This window comes from Malania oleifera, chromosome 3 (assembly GCF_029873635.1).
Source record: "Malania oleifera isolate guangnan ecotype guangnan chromosome 3, ASM2987363v1, whole genome shotgun sequence".
Taxonomy (NCBI): domain Eukaryota; kingdom Viridiplantae; phylum Streptophyta; class Magnoliopsida; order Santalales; family Ximeniaceae; genus Malania; species Malania oleifera.
In genome coordinates this window covers 87,486,129-87,493,897 of record NC_080419.1, presented here as the reverse complement: position 1 = coordinate 87,493,897, position 7,769 = coordinate 87,486,129, and positions in this window count along the sequence as shown.

The following is a 7,769-nucleotide window of genomic DNA, read 5'->3' as shown; positions in this document are numbered from 1 at the left end:
GGTGCTAGATGTCGAGCAAAACATGACAACTCGATAAACCAAACTGCATACTAGGATACCAACATTTGCCTCTGTACCAGGTGCAGAAACTTTACTGCCTTCGGGCTCCGAATGACAGAAGAAAAATATCGCTCGAAAAGCAACTCCTTGAATCAATCCCAAGTCACTGGCACTGGAACTGGCCTCTGCTCATATATCAGTCACGCTGATCTCCACCAGCACTTCGCCTCCCTTGTCAGTTTAAATGCTACAAATACTACCTTCTTCTCATCCGAAAAAGGAAGCACCACTAATGTCTCTTCAATATCTTGGACACAGTTCTCAGCTACAATTGGGTCATCTCCTCAAGTAAAGGATGGGGGCTTCATCCACGTAAATTGCTCGATCGAACAGCCATGCTCCCCAGAGCTCCTGGCCGTCTCAGCCATCACCTTCTGGGTGACGCTGCGCAGTACTGCATCGGTATCACCACCCATGTTGGAAGGTCCTGGCCTATCTCCCCCAGCATTCGTGCCACTACTTTCCGGGTCCATCCTGAAAACAAGAACACACTTAAGAACCTTATCTCCTGTACAGACCTAATCCATTTTATTCTACTCAAATCCTATATTTATAATTAACTACTCTCCCTAATCTTAACTAAAAATCCAGTTCTGCAACCTAAACACAAGACCCGACGATAGTTTACTATGATTTTCCTGAAATCGTCACCCCAGGAAAAACACAAAAACCATCACAGAAAATCCTATACCTAGACTACAGAACAAACCTCAAAATCTTCCCTACACTCTAATATTGCTTCTGCTGCATTCCAAAGTCTACAGAACCTAATAACCTAGGCTCTGATACCAAATTGAAATGACCTGCTAATAAAATAAAATCTTTTCCCCAATAATAATATCAAACATTAACCTAAACAGCGGGAAGCCACATATATAAACATAACCACATAAATTACAATACCAGAGCATCTATTTATACCATAAATTATACATATATCACTGTTCTCCTCAAAACTATTCCCTACTGATACCAAGGGTTTACAAAAACATGCCACCCAAAAATGCCCACTCTTAAAAAGGGCGGTATAACAATCCCTCTACCTGCGAGCCTGCTCCGCTCACTTAACTGGTTCACATGAAAAATAATTCAACACTGGGATGAGCCAACGCCCAGTAAGACGAAACATGATATTACTAGTGTGTAGCTACTGAGTTATATTTATGTATTTATAATCTGATTTAGAAATAATATCATGGATAACTGAAATTGTAAATGCTGGTATAAACAACATATATTAAAACTATATAAATTTACTTTTCGTAGTACTACTACTATTTCTGGAAAGTTACTTATACTTATAATATATGAGAAAATTTCCCTCGATGGTTGTACGTTATGATTTAACCCCTTATGACGGGGCTGTGCGGCCCAAAGGCAGGACCTATCCTGGCTGGCTGACCAAGGTAAGTCAACTGAACTCTGACAGTCTAATCGGCCCCCTCAATCCATATCTGATTGAGAGCCTGTCCCGATGTGGGCACGATCGACCTCATACCACTTATTATCTGAGTAAAGTGGTTGCACTCTGAACTTATTATTTGTAGCTACAATACCGTGCTCTGCTATATGATCCATTGGGGTCTGATACTATATAGGTAACTGATATTTGTAATATACTGTTTTTACTGTGGTTTCTAAAATAACCATAACCCTGTAGAATTTATCTGAAATTATAAATAAACTGACTGAAAATATGGTTTCTGTATAACTAAACTGCTATCTGAATATATGAATATTGGGGCGTTATGGTACTGATAAACGTGTTATTCTGAAATTACTCAAAATGCATATTTCTAAGTATACTGTACACTGAAAAACTTTTCATTCTATAAACATGCAAATGTCATGGTATTTCTGTTAATAACTATAAACATAGTATTCACAAATTTTATAAATATAGTACTACTTTTGTTATCAACTCAAGCCACACAAGTAAATATTAATATTACCAGGCTCTAAAAACTGTATATATAGTTTGAATAATAAGTTAATACAAGCATATAATTTGTACTGAAATCATATATGGTTGCCTAGTATAACATGTTTCCCTTACCTAACTACTGGAAAGCCCCTATGGTATACTGGTCCAACACCCATAGGGCTTCCTACTCAACACCCTAAAAACAACATTTTTCATAATAGAATATCATTATTTCTTTGTCTCCATCATTTCCTACAACTTCCAGAAGGCAAAAAACTAAATAAAAGGTCTTACCCTGATTTTGGGAAGAAAATCAACTCGATCCCACCGATGATATGCCATGGTAAACTTGAAGAGAACTTCGCCAAGAGCATCACAGTGGCCTTAGATCGTTGATTCGGTGACTAACGGGGCCAGAATCGAAGAGAGAAGAGGGAAGGATCATAGAAGAGAAAGAGAGAGAGAGAGAGAGAGAGAGAGAGAGAGAGAGAGAGAGAGAGAGAGAGAGAGGAAGGTTTGCGTTGAGTTTTTTGCGATTAAACTGAGTTTAGGGCTATTTATACTACGGCCTTCATCGATGAGTCACGTCATCTCATCGACGAGTCTAATAGGCAATTCATTGATGAACTCTCCCCTTCGTCGAATAAATTTAGAATCACCCAAAACATTCTTTCGGTATCTTCTCGTTGAAGAAACAAGCCCTCGTTGACGAGACCCTCTTGTACCCTTGTCGACGAATCCCCTGTGTTCGTTGACGAGGCCATTAGAAAATTCCTTGGGTTATTATATCTAAAGTGCAATGTCATTGACGAACGCAAAGCATTCATCGATGAAATATGCTGCCTCCTTCTGTTTCTTTTTCCATTTCTCTCCCTCTTATTATTTAGTTTCATGGATGATTTTCACGTACTAATTCAGATGAATAATGAATGAGATTTTCTTCATGGATGGTCTCGTAAAGGAAAGAGTTTGGCTCAGTTTATGTTTTGTCTTTTTTGATGGACAAAGGATTTAAATATGAAGCAGGAACCATCATTGGCCTCTTAATGGTTATTTCTCTATGGTCTTCTGATGAACATGTATGGGCCTGATTGTTTACAGATTTTAGCCACGAGGTTTGGTCGATATCTGGGAACTGACAATGCTACGCTTAACTAAACCAGGGTATGGGTGAGAGAATGTGCGTGGAGGTGGATTTATTAGCAGATCAAGTGGATGCTTTCCTGATTGTTGTTTCTACAAATCAGAAAATTTGGCAGGAAGTGAGGTATGAAAAGCAATGATTTTATTGTGAGAAACGTCATATACAAGGGCATTCAAAGGTGGTATGCCGAGTGGGTTAAAGGAAACAGAAAATTGGGGATAGACGTAAGGATACAAAAAATTCTAAACAAGAAAATCGATAAGAAGTTTGGTGTGTGAAGCATTTGGATAAAAGGAAAAAAGTTCAGATAGAATTGGTAGATCCATGCATTGTTGAAGAACCTTTAGAGGTGGATCATGTTCAAGAGGGTGCAATGACATCACAAATTTTGCCAGTGGTTAAGACAGTTACGTAAAGTGAGATGGAAGAGGGGGGGTTTATTCCTGAAGAACCGAGGCCTAAAGTGGAGATTTTGCAGATGAACATAAAATAGTATGAGATTGAGCAGAGGGAGGAGATTACTAAACTAGTCCTGATTGCTCCCTATGCTAATATGTTGATAGTGGAAGATGTTATAGTAGTGCGTGACCAGTTGATGACATCTTGTAACATGGTTTCAGAAATCTTAGAACAAGAGTGTATAATCATGCCTAAGTATGTCCTACATAATTGTGAATCAGATAGGGAGGTGAAGACAAATACTTTGGAGAAACTCCCATTGGAAAAAGGCTATTGTTCGAATGATGATTTACATGTTCCGCTTGTTAAGTTGAAGGATATTAATGGGTAAAGTGAGAATAAGTCTCAATAGGTTATTAGCCATCCAAAGAAACTTGATTTATGATTAATACAATTCTAGTGTGGAACGTGCGGGGTTTAGGCACGTCTAAAAACCGTTTACAAAAGTTAATGAGGAAATTTTTGTCTTTTATTTTGGTTCTTTCAGAGACATTTTCTGATGAAAGTTTGATGTCGCAATGGGTTAACTTTCTAAATTTTCCAAATTTTTGTGCAAATGCATCGGTGGGGGGTAAACTTTGGATGTTTTGGGAAGAGGAAGTGCACTTTGAGTTACAACATATGTCTAATCAAGTTATTTTGGGTATTTTCAGTTTTGTGGACCAGAATTTCTTGGTTTCATTTGTTTATGCTAAATTTCGTTAAACAGATCATCGGGAACTTTAGAATTAATGATTTGGAGTTTGTAAAGAGGGATGATTTCCCTTGATTAGTGGCAGGAGATTTTAATATCACCCATTTAGATTTGGAACATATTGGTGGTCATATGAGGCCATTATCGGCTATGAAGGTTTAATACTTGCTTGGACAACTGTGGTCTTATGGATTTGGTTGTTACTAGCAGCAACATGTCTTGGTGTAATGGTCACAGTGGAAATTCTCGAAGTTGAGCAAAACTGGATAGGGTCCTCTATAATTCAACTCTTCTTCAATATTTTCCAAATATTTATTTTGAGTATGGAAATAAGAGGACTTCAAATCATAAGCCGTTGATTATTCTGTTTCATAGAAATTTGCATTGGTATGGTCCTTCTCCCTTCAGGTATCAGAATATGTAGAGCACTCATCAATCTTTTAAGTCTTGCGTGGAGGAAGCTTGAAGGGAGGAATCCCATGGCACGGGTTTAGTTAGACTTGCTGCTAAATTGAAGCATACAAAAGTTTCAATCCGAAACTAGAACAAGCAGGTATTTGGACAGGTGCATCAGAACATTAAAAAATTGGAGGAAAGTATGAAGGTTCTAGAGGCTCAGCTTCAGGAAGGGTATTTACTAGAAATTGAGGAAGATTTATTCCTTTCTAAACTAGAGTTGGAAGCTTGGGAAAAGAGGGAGGAGATTCATATTTCTCAGTTAGCCAAAAAGAAGTGGTTGGAGGCAGGGGATAATAATACAAAGTTCTTTCATGCATTTGTGAACTAAAAGAGGAAGAAGGCTATGATTCATTCATTGAAGCTTCTGAATAGAGAAGTGTTGGATTCTATGGAGGCTGTTCATGAGGGTGCAGTAAGGTATTTTCCAAACTTTCTTAACAAGTGCAAGACCCAGTCAAACAGCTTGCCTTGATGATATTATATCTCCTATGGTTTCTGAAGAGGAGAATATTGCTCTTTGTCATGCTCCATCTGAGGTGGAGGTAAGGGATGCTATTCTTTTTATCCCAAGAAATAATAGCCCAGGTTTGGATGGTTTTGGTTCGACTTTTTTCCATGATTGTCGGGGTATTGTAAAAGAAGAGGTGATCAATGCAGCTAGAGATTTTTTTGCTGGGCCTCCTCTTCCTAGATTTTATTCTGCATCTTACATTATTCTAATCCCAAAAGTTCAGAATCCCTAGAGTTTTGAAAAGTTCAGACCTATTAGTCTTTGTAGTGTTATCTACAAAAAATTTTCAAAAATTATTGTTGCAAGGATGACAGGTTTATTTTCTGCATTGATTTCTCCGGAGCAGGGAGCTTTCATTCCCATAGAAGTATATTTGAAAATATTACATTGGCACAAGAAATGGTTCATTCTCTGCATAAGAAGTCTAATTGTGGAAATGTGATGATCAAAGTAGACATGACTAAGGCTTATAATTGGGTCGATTGGGATTTTTTAAACTTGGTTTTGAAAAGTTTTGGATTCTCCCAAAGATTCTGTAGTTTAGTGGTGGAATGTGTTTCCCCTCCTTGGTTCTCCATTATAATGAATGGAACTTATAAAGGTTTCTTTAAACCTTCTCGAGGGCTTCGCCAAGGAGACCCTCTATCTCCTTATCTGTTTATTATTTTACAAAAAGTTCTTTCTCGGCTTCTAAAGAAAAATTTAATGGAGAATAAGATATGGGCTTACTATCATCCTTGTGGGGGCGTCTTTGGTATCTCACCTACTATATGTGGATGACATTCTTATTTTTTCCAATGGTAAAAGAAGTTCCATTCAAATGCTTATCAAGGCTCTTAAGAAATATGAGGATTGGTATGGCCAAATGATAAATAAAGACAAGTCAAGTATTTTTTTTTTTTTTTGTCAAGGAGAATTACTTATGGTTGGAAGCGATCTTTGTTAAGGATGAGTGGCTTTGCGGAAGGGGGGTTCCCTACTGCATACTTGGGTGTTCCTTTGGTATCGGGTCGTCTTACAACCCGTAGTTTAGAGCCTCTAGTTGCTAAATTGAGGAAAAAAATAGCGGGTTAGAAATTTAAGCTTTTATCTCAAGGGGGCTGCTTAGTTTTAATTAAGCATGTATTATCATCAATGACGGTTCATCAATTGGTGGTAATTGACATTCCTAATATTGCTTTCACAAAGTTAAGTTCTATGTTATCAAATTTTTTTTATAGTAGAGTAAATGATAAAATAAAAAGGAAATAGTGTTCCTGGCCTAATATATGTAAGCCTGTTTGTGAGGGCAGCTTGGGTATTAGGGATTTTGAGGAAGTAAAAAATTCATTGCATATGAAGTTTATGTGGAGATTTTTAACTATAGATAATCTGTGGACTCAATTTTTTAAAGTTAAGTATTTGAATAATAGACACTACTTGAGAGAAATAAAGCCAGATAAAGGAACCGGATTTTAGAGATCAATTGCTCGTGTAATACCTGAAGTATTAGAGCATGTTCGTTTTCAAATTAAAGAAGGGTCGGCCTCTTTCCAGTTTGATCGATGGTTAGCCTCCGATCCCCTTTGTGCTAAGGTTTAGGAAATCAGAAACCATAAGCTACGAACACGAGATTGTTGGGATAGAGATGGGTGGAATGTTGATTTATTAGTGGATCCATTGGGTGAAGAACAAACTGAGGAAGTAATGAACTATGCTATTTTTTGCAAGGAGGGTCCCGATACAGTAATTTGGGAACCTTCAATAGATTGGAAATTTACCACGGCAAGTGTAATGACCCGAATTTAAAATTAAATTTAAATGGTAAAAGAAAGGGAATTGGAAATAGGAATAGAAGGAAGCTGTCAAGCTTCGTTAACGAACACAAGGTTTCGTTGATGAAGTCTTTAAGAATTTCGTCGATGAATATAGGGCTTTGTTGATGAGAAAATACCGAGAGGGGGGTTATGAGCCGACTGAATTTTGTTGACGAAGGACTGAATTTCGTCGACAAAATTAGTGAAGAATTCGTCGACGAAATCCCCTATTCTATAAATACCAAAAATCCGATTTTTAACTTAAACATTAAGAAATCTTCATTCTCTCTCTCTCCCCTTTGGTCCTCTCTCTCTCTCTTTCATCGATTTCAGGCCAGAACTTCACCATATTGACAATCCGAAGTCACCACGACGCTCCTGGGGAAGTTCTCTCCATATTTGCCGGAGTGGATCGTCGGTGAAAGTAAGGTGGAAACCATCCCAAATCCAGGGTAATACTTTTTACTCAATTTTTGGATTTGTTACAGTTGAGAAAAGTGTTATACGTGTTAAAATATTAAAGTTTAATACTAGGAGTTTTCGTTTCCAGAGGTGTTGATTGGAAACGTAGGAAATCATCCTTGAGTTGAGGTAAGACTTTTTAAGACAAATTTGACTTTGTGCCAGTTATAGAAAATGTTGTACGTATGAAAATACTGAACTTTAGTTTTGGTGAATTTCATTTTCAGGGTATTGAGTCGGGAGCCCTGCGGGTGCAGGGA